Source organism: Bos grunniens, chromosome 8, assembly GCF_055505025.1.
Source record: "Bos grunniens cultivar Pamir isolate PY7600 chromosome 8, Bosgru_T2T1.0, whole genome shotgun sequence".
In the NCBI taxonomy this organism is placed as follows: domain Eukaryota; kingdom Metazoa; phylum Chordata; class Mammalia; order Artiodactyla; family Bovidae; genus Bos; species Bos grunniens.
Genome location: NC_141172.1, coordinates 64083491 through 64097083, shown reverse-complemented (window position 1 = coordinate 64097083; position 13593 = coordinate 64083491). Strand labels below are relative to the sequence as shown.

The 13593-nt window shown below is 40.5% G+C and overlaps 1 long non-coding RNA gene across 2 annotated transcripts; it reads right to left on the bottom strand.

Moving 5' to 3' along the window:
- Positions 1 to 369: 369 nt before the first annotated feature.
- LOC147367267 (uncharacterized) lies at positions 370 to 13387 on the bottom strand. 2 transcript variants are annotated; one of them, XR_015169979.1, is made up of 3 exons: positions 12865 to 13387; positions 8453 to 9646; positions 370 to 6804 (listed from the first exon to the last, which is right to left on the bottom strand). It is a non-coding gene; the product is annotated as an uncharacterized LOC147367267 (long non-coding RNA). The 2 variants fall into 2 exon arrangements; XR_015169978.1 differs by having other exon boundaries at positions 370 to 8936; positions 9424 to 9646; positions 12865 to 13374.
- Positions 13388 to 13593: the final 206 nt, after the last annotated feature.

Genomic DNA, 13593 nt, shown 5'->3' with positions numbered 1-13593 from the left:
CTTATGGACTCTGTGGGAGAGGGAGAGGGTGGGAAGATTTGGGAGAATGGCAATGAAACATGTAAAATATCATGTAGGAAACGAGTTGCCAGTCCAGGTTCGATGCATGATGCTGGATGCTTGGGGCTGGTGCACTGGGATGGCCCAGAGGGATGGTATGGGGAGGGAGGAGGGAGGAGGGTTCGGGATGGGGAACACATGTATACCTGTGGCGGATTCATTTTGATATTTGGCAAAACTAATACAATTATGTAAAGTTTAAAAATAAAATAAAATTAGAGAAAAAAAAAAAAGACTGAAAGAAGACATAATTTAAGGAACTGTCTCCAACCTTTCTATCAGGTACTATTAACTAGCTAATCCTGGTGAAATTGAAATTGACTCTTGGGTTAACTCCCACTTCCAAATGCCCCTAAGCTGGACTGGTCTATAGAGAGGCCTACTAACCTCAAACTCATCTTAAAACAATGCTCAAACAAAGGAAACTACACTACACTGGGATGAGAAGAAGATGACATCAGCAGTAGACAGCTTGCCCAAGATGCTAATCTGACTCGTATGATCACTTATAATATTCTTGATTCCTTGGACCTATGCCTATCAATCAAATGTTTTCTATCATGACACAATTCTATGCTAGTTTAAAACCCAATCCAATTGTTTGGTTGTGGCCAATTACCTGTGTCTAGTACTTTTGGGTTACCTTGATGGATTTCTGTTCTCTAGGGCTCTGAATGGATACCCCTAGGAAACTGATTTTGGGTGAGTGTTCAGTTCTGTTCTGTCTTCATGATATTCCTAGATGGGATCCTCTCACCTGGCCAATTAATAATACCTGCTCTGATGCTGGCCATAGATTTAAGTTTTCTCTTAGGATCATTTAAACTCAATTGGAACAATAAGCTAAGTCTCAATAAAAAAAATTAACCTCTCATCTATTAAAAGGAAAAATCCCACAATTACTGGGGGATCTACATGGTTAACACCAGGTTATGGTCATTTAAGTTTAAAGGCTCCTCTATGCTGGCAACAGTTAAATCATACTAAAAATGATCAACCTGGTAATTATGAGACAAGGCTGGGTGCTTTATGAACTATGCCCTTAGAGAGAGTGACTGGTATGGAACTCAGTGGATTTGTGGTACTAATTTATGGCCTTCACATCTACAGGGATGGATACCAAGGTGTAGCCTGGGAATCCCATGAATTTTAGGTCATACATGTTAATAAATTAGAGGTAACCCCAACCAGTCTACCACTGGTATGATCACAATGGGACAGATTTTGCCTGGAGAATCTTTCCTGGAGAATCCCTTGGACAGAGAAGCCTGGAGCGCTACAGTCCATGGGGTCACAAGAGTCGGACACGACTTAGCAAATACACCACCACAGTGGTTCAAAGATCTGTATTCTACTGGCATGATCATTTAGCAGCTTTTGTGTGTGTGTGTGTGTGTGTGTGTGTGTGTGTGCCTTCAATGGGGTTGGAAGATGTAATTGACTATATCTAAGTCTTAACAATTCTCATAAGCTTTACATGATAGGAATCAGGTTATTAGCCTATTGAATTCTGAGATCTCTATGATGAGAAAGGCAGTGCTACACAACTGCAAAACCATTGACACCTTACAGCATCTCAGGAAGGTATCCGTGCTGCAATTCAAACTGAATGCTGTCACTATTTGCAGATGATGTAATATTATTTATAGAATAAAGTAAAGAAGGATCAGTCAAGATGACAGGGTAAGAGGATGTGAAGCTCACTATGAACACAACAAAACTAAATCTACATGTAGAATAATTCTCAATGAAAGGTAACATAAAACTGGATGAAGGATTCCAGTACAATCAAGACTATCAGAAGGAAGCACAGGTAATCAGGTAGGAAGGGACGAAAAACAATCTTGTTGACATCTGTGACCTTAGGAAGACACTCAGAAGAAAAGGGAAAATACACAGCTGGACACCTACCCTTGGGAGGGATTCTTAAGACCCACCGTTTGAGGTCTAATACAAGGGAGACAGGCCAATTGGGTGGTGGAAGGACTGCTGGGACAAACAGATGGGCAGTGGGAAACTTGGACTTTCCTCACAGGGAGAACATGTGCTGGCTTGCTCCTGAGGCAAGGTGAAGAGAATTCTGTTCTACCAGCTGCTGATTTTCTCATGATCCCCTCAAAATATGTCTTAGCCCTAGAAAAGCAAACACTTCGGTCCTGCTCACTCCATGTCAAAGTATGGCATTGAAACTGGAGCAATGACAACCAGAGATTAAGACTTGACTGTGGTGAGCAGAAGTAACCTGGCTTTGTGGTAGAGCCTGGGTGCAGCAGAAAAAGCAGCAATGCTTGGTGCTTACTCAGCATGGCATCAGGAGCAGCTGAGATCTCTGAAAAAAGCCACTGCGTGATATTTTGCCCTGAAGATACATGCAGAGAGATCACTAAAGCCCTTTGGCTCCACAACTGGGCAGGAATGGCAGGAAATGGGGGCAGTGATCAGCTGTGAGGACCAAAGAAGTCTTGAACCTGAGGCTGAATCTGTGCAGACTGAAAGAAGTAAATATGGGTGCCTGCCCATGCAGAGTATCAGAGAGAGCTCAGGCCTCCATCCACAGCTGACTTAACTGAAGAGCCTCCAAAGACCCCACATGATACATGCCTTATCCCCTCAGGGGCAAGGGACCTGGTGAAGGGACAGTAGAAAACACACTTAAAGGAAACAGAGCCAACTTGGGCCCAACCCAATTAAATAAGAATATGGGACTTAAAACCTCACAATAGACCAACTGGACTTCATATATCACTACAAGACTTTGTAACCTAAAGTAGTATAATAAATATTCTTTTTAAGTGCACATGAAACATTCATATGGATACATCACATGCTAGGTCACAAAACAAATCTCAAAAAATTAGAGAACAAAAAGTATAGAAAGCATTTCTTTTTTCTGGTCACACCAGTATGAAATTAAAAACAAATTGCTGAAAGAAAATGAGAAAAAGCACGAGAGACTAAAAATGCTAACAACAACAGAAAAGCAAGTTGTCAGTGAATATCCCCGTGCCAATGAAAGGCAATGCCAAAGAATGCTCAAACGACCATACAGTTGACTCATCTCACACACTAGTAAAGTAATGCTCAAAATTCTTCAAGCCAGGCTTCAGCAATACGTGAACCGTGAACTTCCAGATGTTCAAGGTGGTCTTAGAAAAGGCAGAGGAACCAGAGATCAAATTGCCAACATCTGCTGGATCATCAAAAAAGCAAGAGAATTCCAGAAAAACATCTATTTCTGTTTTATTGACTATGCCAGAGCCATTGACTGTGTGGATCACAATAAACTGTGGAAAATTCTGAAAGATATGGGAACACCAGACCACCTGACCTGCCTCTTGAGATATCTGTACGTAGGTCAGGAAGCCACAGTTAGAACCGGACGTGGAACAACAGACTGGTTCCAAATCGGGAAAGGAGAACATCAAGGCTATATATGGTCACCCTGCTTATTTAACTTCTTTGCAGAGTACATCATGAGAAATGCTGGGCTGGAGGAAGCACAAGCTGGAATCAAGATTGCTGGGAGAAATATCAATAACCTCAGGTATGCAGATGACACCACCCTTACGGCAGAAAGTGAAGAAGAACTATAGAGCCTCTTGATGAAAGTGAAAGAGGAGAGTGAAAAAGTTGGTTTAAAGCTCAACATTCAGAAAACGAAGATCATGGCATCCGGTCCCATCACTTTATGGCAAATAGATGGGGAAACAGTGGAATCAGTGGCAGACTTTATTTTTGGGGTCTCCCAAATCACTACATATGGGGACTGCAGCCATGAAATTAAAAGACGCTTACTCCTTGGAAGGAAAGTTATGACCAATCTAGACAGCATATTCAAAAGCAGAGACATTACTTTGCCAGCAAAGGTCCATCTAGTCGAGGCTATGGTTTTTCCAGTGGTCTTGTATGGATGTGAGAGTTGGACTATAAAGAAAGCTGAGCACAGAAGTATTGATGCTTTTGAACTGTGGTGTTGGTGAAGACTCTTGAGAGTCCCTTGGACTGCAAGGAGATCCAATCAGCCCATCCTAAAGGAGATCAGTCCTGGGTGTTCTTTGGAAGGACTGATGTTGAAGCTGAAACTCCAATACTTTTACCACCTGATGTAAAGAGCTGACTCATTGGAAAAGACCCTGATGCTGGGAGGGATTGGGGGCAGGAGGAGAAAGGGATGACAGAGGATGAGATGGCTGGATGGCATCATTGACTCAATGAACATGAGTTTGGGTAAACTCCGGGAGTTGATGATGGACAGGGAGGCCTGGCGTGCTGCAGTCTATGAGATTGCAAAGAGTCAGACACTACTGAGTGACTGAACTGATCTCAGACAGAAAATTGGAAAATACCTTGAGACTAATAAAAATGCAAATGCATTATTCCAAACTATATGAGATGCAGGAAAATCAGTTTGAGAAGTGTGTAATGATAAGGTCCTTAAGAAATAAATAAAATCTGCAATAAATAACTTACTTCCTGAAGTAGTTATAAAAATAAGAGTAATAAAACCCCAAAGTTAACAGAATGGAGGAAATAAACAAAGGACAAAAATAATAGGAAAAAAAATCAATGAAACCAAGATTTTTTAAACATAAATAAAATTGACCGGCCTTTCCCAGGTTAACCAAGAAAAGAAGACACAAGACCCAATTAAACAAAATGAGAAATGAAAGAAGGAAAATAACAACCAGTAGCACAGAGATAGAAAATACCATGAAATAATAAGGTGAACAGTTATATGCCAATATATTGGACAACCTAGAAGAAAGGGATATGGTTCTAGAAGATATATCTGCCAAGACTTTATTAAAATGAAACACACAACTTAAATGGATCAGTTACTAGTAAAGAAATTAAATTTGTAATTAAAACAACCCTCCAAACAATAAACGTCCAGGAGTGGACAATTCCACATGGGATTTCTACCAAACATACAAAGAAGAGGTCCCACCTGCCCTTATCAAACTATTCCAAAAACTTGAAGAGAATGGAATACTATATACATTTATATAAATGGTATAATTTACTCTATGCCATATTTACCCTGATACAAAACTAAAGATGCTACAAAAGAGAAAATTGTAGACCCATATCTTTGATGAATGTTGGTAGAAACTCTTAAAGAAAAGAGTAGTAAACTGAATCCAGCAATATATAAAAAGGATCATATACCATGATCGAGTTGGGTTTATTACAGGGATGAAAGAATGTTTCAATATTTGCAAATCTACCACTATCATATATCACATTAACTAAAAGATAAAAATCATATGATTATCTTAATACATGCAGGAAAATATTTGCCGAATTCAACATCCATTTGTGATGAAAACTGTCATCATAATAAGTTTGGAGGGACTATATCTCAACACTATGAAGGTCAGTTATGACAAATACAAAGTTAATATCAAATTCAATGGTGAAAAGCTAAAAGCCATTTCTCTAAAATTTAGGAACAAGACAAGAATTCTCCATCTCACCAGTTCCACTTAACATCATATTGGAAGTCCTTGTTATAGCAATCAGACAAGAAAAAGAAATAAAAAGAATTTGAATTGGAAAGGAAGAAGTAAAACTATCATTATTTGCAGATGATATGGTAGTATATATCAGATCATATCAGTCATTCAGTCGTGTCTGACTCTTTGCGACCCCATGAATCCCAGCACGCCAGGCCTCCCTGTCCATCACCAACTCCTGGAGTTCACTGAGACTCACGTCCATCGAGTCAGTGATGCCATCCAGCCATCTCATCCTCTGTTGTCCCCTTCTCCTCTTGTCCCCAATCCCTCCCAGCATCAGAGTCTTTTCCAATGAGTCAACTCTTCGCATGAGGTGGCCAAAGTACTGGAGTTTCAGCTTTAGCATCATTCCTTCCAAAGAAATCCCAGGGCTGATCTCCTTGAGAATGGACTGGTTGGATCTCCTTGCAGTCCAAGGGACTCTCAAGAGTCTTCTCCAACACCACAGTTCAAAAGCATCAATTCTTCAGCACTCAGCCTTCTTCATAGTCCAACTCTCACATCCATACATGACCACAGGAAAAACCATATAGAAAACCATAAAGATGTCATTAAAAAGCTCTGAAAACTAATAAGGAAATTCAGTGAAGTTGCAGGATACAACATTTTAATATAAGAATGAAGCTGTTTGTATAAGTCATTTTGATATAAAATGTGATCCAATCTAAAGATGTAGAGTTGCTGATTGGAAATAAAAAAGGACCCATCTCTATGCTGTTTACAATTAACTCACTTCAGAGCTAAAGACACACAGACACTGAAACTGAAGAGATAAAAAAATATACCATGCAAATGAAAACAACAAGAAACCAGATCTGCAGTTGCTGTTTGTTACTTTAAAATAAAATACTTTGTATCTCTTCATTGAAATTTCTGCTTTGTTCACACCTTGTTATCCTGACATTAGTGAACATCTTTTAAACCATTATTTCAAACTCTGTACCACATAAACCACTTCTCTTCATAACAATAAGGACTGTCTCTGAAACTTTATGTTATTTTTTTGTTTGGAACATTTTCCTATTTCCTCAGTTTCCTTCACTCTCTGTTGGTTTTGCACATAGATAAGACAGCCACCTATCTGAGTCTTGACAGGTCTTGATAGAGTGTTTTCACATAGAAGATGAGACTCACCAGTCAGCTGAGTGCGGGTTCTTGATTGTGGTTTTTTTTCAGCCACATATTTTGCCCTTGGTTTTTGCAGTAGTTGAGGATGTTCAAGGGCCTATGACATGAATTATAAGGGAGAAAGGCAAAGGGTAGAGAAAGGGTGAAAAAGTTAATTGAAAGAATACCTAGCAAAGTTGTCCTTCAGAAGTGAAGGAGACACTGAATTTTCCAGACAAGCAAAAGTTGAAGGACTTCACGACCATTAGATCAGTCTAATAGGAAATGTTAAAAGGAGTTCTACAAGCTGAAACGTAACGATGCTCCTTAGCAAAAGGAAAATATATCAAAGTATAAAACTCCCTGGTGATCGCTTAGCAGCGAATGGTGATTGGTGCCGCTGGACTCGTGGTGTCCAAAGGAGAAGATTTAACTCCTGGACCAAAGACAGTCTCAGTCACTCAGAGCTTTGTGTAGATTTTATTTAAAGTGAACGTGACACAGAAAGTTTCTGACATAGACATCAGAGGTGGTTAGGAGATTACCCCCCTCACTAATTTAAGCGGGGCCTTAAATACTTTTCAACTAGCTGCTGAGAAAAGATTAAAAATACCTCAAGGCTGTGAGCATTTTGCCCAGACCCTCTCCCATAACATACATCCAAAGCTCACAAAAAGGCGTGTGCCTGAACAAGAGATACCGCTGCCTAAGAGGCCTACTTGTTTAAGGCAAAAGAATGTGAAAAAGAAAGAATGTTTACCTCCTCCTTAAAGGGGCCTTAGGCTTGGACTCCTTATCTATCTGCCTAAGGTAACTCTCTCATTTCCCCCTTTTCTTTTTAGGAGAATATTGTTGCTGAAGGGAAAGGGGTGGAGAAATCTGTCAGTAACTGCTTCCTGCAGGTGAGGGGCGCCACCCCTAAGTTACTGATGCGGCATATTTTCCTTACACTTTTATTTAGGTTTCTGATCCAAGGATCCCAAGTAATACCTAGAGGTAGTAGAAATGGTAGGAGTATGAAAAATCATTTGTAATTTAAATGTTTTCAGACAGTTAGAAACAGATCTCATTACACAGTTACAGATGTAAGGAGCAGACAGCAAAACAGAATGATTACAATTATTACAGTCAGGATAGTTTTTCACCAAGGAGAGCTAGTAAACCAAGATTGTATCTGTGACCAGAGTGGAACATCAGGGGAGTCCATTTTGAAGGGTGACCAGAATCTCTGCATCACTATCACTTTGTCGGGGGAAACATTGTATCCTTTAGAAAGAACAAACTAGAGAAGCAGATTAAAAGTCAGAGACCAAAAATCAGTAAAAGAATTATTGTAATTAACAGTCCAAGCAAGAGTAAGAATCAGGTTACATTTGGTAGTAACTTTGATCCTGGTCTAGATACAGTCAACAATTTGGCTGCCTTGTTTATAAGAATGGAGCCATTTGGCATGTTCATGCATTTTGAACGCAGATAAAACAAACCCAGTTAGCAGTAGCTGAAAGAGTGACAACCTGAACCTTAACAGACAAACTAAATCTTACCATTTCTGTTTAGAAGAATGAGTCTGAACCCCTATGTGGTCAGCTGTTTTAGGCAGACTTATAGCCACGTAGCCAGTTGTCTAGGTTTGTCCAAGTAGGCTTTGGCCTCTTAATTGTGGCTTCTTCTTAACATATAAGCCTAAGTAGTTGTCACCATTAACAATTTTAGTGTTTTCCTGAGTATGAGAAGATATAAGAATTTGGGCTTAAGAAAAGTTTTACCTGAAAATATCTAACTATCCAAAGGACTGTTTCATCCATCTTGTTCAGAGCACAGAGCGAGTGTCTAATTTTTTATTTTCACCCTGAATTCCATTCAGGGGATGTTGAAGGTCAACAGATGTAGTGTCCGTGATTTAATCTGTAGAGGCAGACAGCAAGCGCCAGTTTCCAGTCACAGGGCCCCTTTATGGCCATGATTTTGACCATCGTTTGGGGGGCACTTCCTGGCCATCTTGTTCCATGGTGCTGGGAAGACTCATTCCGAGGTCTGTCGAAGATTTCACTGATAGGCCACACAATGTGCTGTTACTGGATTCAGCCCTCTGAGTAGCAAAAGTCTCTGGACCATAGCTGTCTCACTAGTCTCTTGGTCCAGGAAAATATTCCCTCTTGTTGCTTCTTCTCATATACAGTCACACCATTATAATTAGGGATTTCATATGGAACTGTATACCATTGTTATACCAGTGGCTCAGTCACACACCTGATAATGTAAGGGACAACACCTCTTGAAATAGGCAACAGAAAACAATACAGTTAGCAGTAATAGTAGAATCATAAGTAAGAACTTAAGTCAAGAACTTCTATTAGGTATAGACCAGTGTCATCTCCAGGTCATCTGACTTAGTTTGTTAAATGACTGTAGCCTACTGTTGATCTCCTGGTTGTAGATCCTGAGCATCTAATCTTTATTCAAAGACTGGTAATTGAGAGAAGCCTTAGAAACAAAGTCAGAGTGTCCTTTTTAACAACTTAATTAAACCTCTTAGTAATGTAACATAACCACAAGGAACTATCTAAGAAGTGAATCTTAGTAAATGCAGACCTTAATTAACAAAACTATAACTTAGTATTCAGTGAAACATAATATATGCCATAGGCCTGACATCAGTTGGGTGGATTTTTCTTTTAGAGCTCCCCAGTATACGTTGAGATTTCTGTATATGTCGGGAGACAGTCTTTTTATTTACCTGATAAGGGGTCGCTGAGGGTCGGACACGACTGAGTGACTTCACTTTCATTTTTCACTTTCACGCATTGGAGAAGGAACCCACTCCAGTGTTCTTGCCTGGAGAATCCCAGGAACGGGGGAGCCTGGTGGGCTGCCATCTATGGGGTCGCACAGAGTCGGACACGACTGAAGTGACTTAGCAGCAGGAGCAAGGCTGTTCAGAACTCAAGTGTTTCCAGTTTCTGGAAACATGAGGCAGAGAGAAAAAAGGTATAATTTTACCCATAGGAGTAAATCACTAGATTGTTTTAAACCATCAGTAACTTGAGGAGAAGTGCTTCTTTATATCTGAAAACACAGATTAAAAGCCAACAATACGTCAGACAACAAATCATGAAACTTGTGATCACATTTAGCAGTCTACTCAATCCCATGCAATTATCCCTTTGTTCTGTCATCCTTGCCCAATGACCAAGGACATCAGTGAAAGCGATCATCTCCAAGAAGCTCATGAAGTTTTTGTGAATGTCTGTACGACCTGTCCCTCAAAGTCGGTGCCCTGATCACTGGAGATTGTGGAAAGCACATTTTAACCATTTTTTCTATTCTGAGATATTAATCCTGAAGCCAGGAAAGGCATTATCAAATAAAAATGAGGTTTGTCAGGGAGCCGGGAAAAGCCAAGAGGCCATCTTGCACCTCTCATAGCCCCAACTGTTTGGTTTATAGCCATTTTTAATCCACTTTAAATTCCCTGAAGAGGGGTTAACTTTTGTAGAAGCAGAATGAGCTTTGTTCATATATGCTATAGTCTGTTATCAAAAGCCACATTCCAAGAAACCTTTGTTCTTTTAATCAGTGAGAGAAAACCAAATTCCAGTTTGGTAACAGCTTATATTCACTGTGAAACAAGAGTTATTCACTTAGTCATAGTAACAATAAGACTTCAAAGGTAGTTTAATGTCTTAACAAACTTGTACCATGCACAAAACTCTTCTTTCACTTGCCACACACCTTTTTCACACTTTCTGCATTCATCACCATTTGTCCATTCAGAGGACAGCCACCTGTAAGTTTAGACTTACTTTCCTTTTCCTTAATAGAATGTAATTCCATTCCTTATTACTTTTTATTAAAAACACACATCTTGTTTTTCTTCAGCAGCCATGAATTGCACTTTACATCATCATTCTGGGATAAATCACCCAAAGTTATGTCATTTATAAAAGTATCTTCACAATGTCTCTATTAATTAGATCAATAAACAAACATCAATATCATGTATCAATTCAATAATGATTATTTCCCAGTTCACACAAGCATTAAATTCATTTACTTTAATTTTCTTGAATTTAGAATTGTTTGATTTATAAGCACTTACTTCTCTTTAGGCCAATTAAATAAAGCTCGTTGAACCACTTAGCCTTTAGCAATTTTTTTCCAAGGTGGAGACATACACTGAGACACACATAATTCTGGACAGACAGAAACCTCACAGTTTACTGCCTGAAAAATAAAATGTCTCTTTTGGCCACCTCATGCGAAGAGTTGACTCATTGGAAAAGACTCTGATGCTGGGAGGGATTGGGGGCAAGAGGAGCAGGGGATGACAGAGGATGAGATGGCTGGATGGCATCACCGACTCGATGGACGTGACTCTCAGTGAACTCCGGGAGTTGGTGATGGACAGGGAGGCCTGGCGTGCTGCGATTCATGGGGTCGCAAAGAGTCGGACACGACTGAGCGACTGATCTGATCTGATCTGCCCACCCCACCCCACCTCCCCCGCCTTTTTTTTTTCTTGGCTTGAGTCCCACCAATTTACTCATGGCTGGAGTCCCAGATAGAGTAGGCTGTGTATCTCAAGGACATGATAAGAGTTAACTCAGGTTCTTCCTCAGGCATGTTTCTGTTTCTCAGGCAGGATCAGAGCTCCCTGATAAAACAGAGCTTATTAAAAGTATTTTAACAAGTCAGTCTTTTAGTAACTACATGTGCAAAAAGAACCAGTTTTGCAATTTCAATAAGATTTCATTTTAACTAGTTTTCTCCAGAGTCTAAAGAATACCATGGACATCCAGGGTCCAAAATGTCATCTCTCCTTCTTGTATCATAGCTTCATAGCTAAAATTTAAACCAGAGAGTGTTCAAATTGGCTCTGATAACAGGGGTAGACTGATAGATAAGATGTCCCAGCAGGGATTATCTCTCTGGGCAGGTGAGGTCTTCTTTCACAGAAAAGAAACCCCATATATAAGGGATTTTTAGGCCTTGAGGATCAAAGTTATCCCAGTTTTTCAAGATATTATTCAAAGGGGTGGTTCTGGAACTGTTAGCTCCCATCTGTAAGAGAGAAAAAAAGCTGCGCCCAGTGCCATGGCTTTTTTCTACCAGAGGCATCTGCCCCTGCTCTAGATGGGGTTGGAGACTGATTTTCCACCTAAGCTTCCTTCCCTGGCCAGAGCTAACCTGTCTCTTACTGATGAAGGTGCCCTACTCCCAGCCCCCCTCGTTCTACCACCCAGGTGTGGTGGAGATGCACCAGGGGTAGACCTGATGGCATCCCAGATTGATGTCCAGGTCCTCACCATTAAAACCTTGGTTTGATTTCCCCTTGATTCTGGTGCCACCTGGGGTGGAGCAGAGTAGTTTTCTGGATAAAGGCCAAGCCAAGACCACTAGGGAAAGCATCCATCTTCTGTGTGCCTGTGTCCATGCCTGACAATAGCAGAAGTGGCAAGTCATAAAGGGATGAACAGAAAACCCAAGATATCCCTTCTGAGAGTTGCCACATAAGTCTATGTGATAACAAAGGAGGTGATGGAGGGCCAGCCTGTGAGGAAAAAATCATCTTTCATATTCATGGAGTGTCAACATCCTTTTTATTTGTACAGTCCAGCAGACTGTACAAAAAGAATATCTAAGGAGTTGAGACAAGAGCCACTGGAGGGCTTTCTCTGGTCTGCTAAGAGCTAGTGCTACTAAGGGAAGAAACCCAATGCATTTTCAATCTGCCCAGATCTGAGGTGTCCCAATCTGTGTCCTCAGGAATCTCATGCTCTCCAGCAATGCCTCAATCCATATAGTCCAGAGGCGTAGCCATGACAAGAACTTGCCTCTGTGTCTCTGGGGTCAGGATGGTGATTTCCAGTCTGAGAGATGTCCCTGGAGCTAGAGCTCCAGCTAGCTCCCTAACGTGCTCCTGCCTGCAGCGTCCTGTAAAACTTGGAATGGGGGCCTGGCTAGAAAAACACAATAACAGCATGGATTGCAAGTCCCCTGAAAGTCTACAATCTGGCACACAAGGTTAATAACTCTAATTCCCCAAGCAGATATGAAATGGCCAGAGGGACCAGGAAAAGCTGACCAGGGAAAAGAAGTTCGGTCCATATGCTTCTGATTTAGTAAAGTAGAGACCACAGTAAAAGAGCAAAAGAGTCTCAACTCTGAGTGTTCTTACCTTGTCTTGAAGATCCTGGACAAGCCCCCAAGATGATAACCTAGCAGTCAACGGTGACCAGTGCCACTGGATTCATGGTGTCTGAAGAGGAAGATTTAACTCTGGGACCAAAGACAGTCTCAGTCCCTCAGAGCTTTGTGTAGATTTTATTTAAAGTGAAGGTGACAGAAAAAGCTTTTGACACAGACCTCAGAAGGGGGTAGGAGTGTACCCACCTCACTAATTTAAGCGGGGCTATATATACTTCTCAACTAGCCTCTGAGAATAGACAAAAAACACCTCAAGGATGTGAGCAGTTTACTCAGACCCTTTCCTATAACATAGATCTAAAGCTCAAAAAAAGGAATGTCCTTGAACCTGAGATACTGCTCCCTACAATCCCTACTTGTCTAAGGCAAAAGAATGTGAAAAAGAAAGTTTGCCTCCTCCTTAAAGGGGTTTTAGGTTTATACTCCTTATCAAGCTTAGTTACTCTTAAGTAACTGCTTAACTCTGTCACTGGGACAGGTAAGTATACAGTTAAAATCAGAAAACTCTAATGTTGTAATGGTGGTGACTAAAGCATTTGTATAACATACCACTGATAACTCGTATATCACTTATAAATTGCATATGAAGGTCAAAAGATAAGGTATCAAAATATTGATAACTACAAAATGAAATAATGGAACCATGTTTGAAGAATTAGGTGAAAGTATGATACTAAGTCAACAAACAGAGAAACTCAAT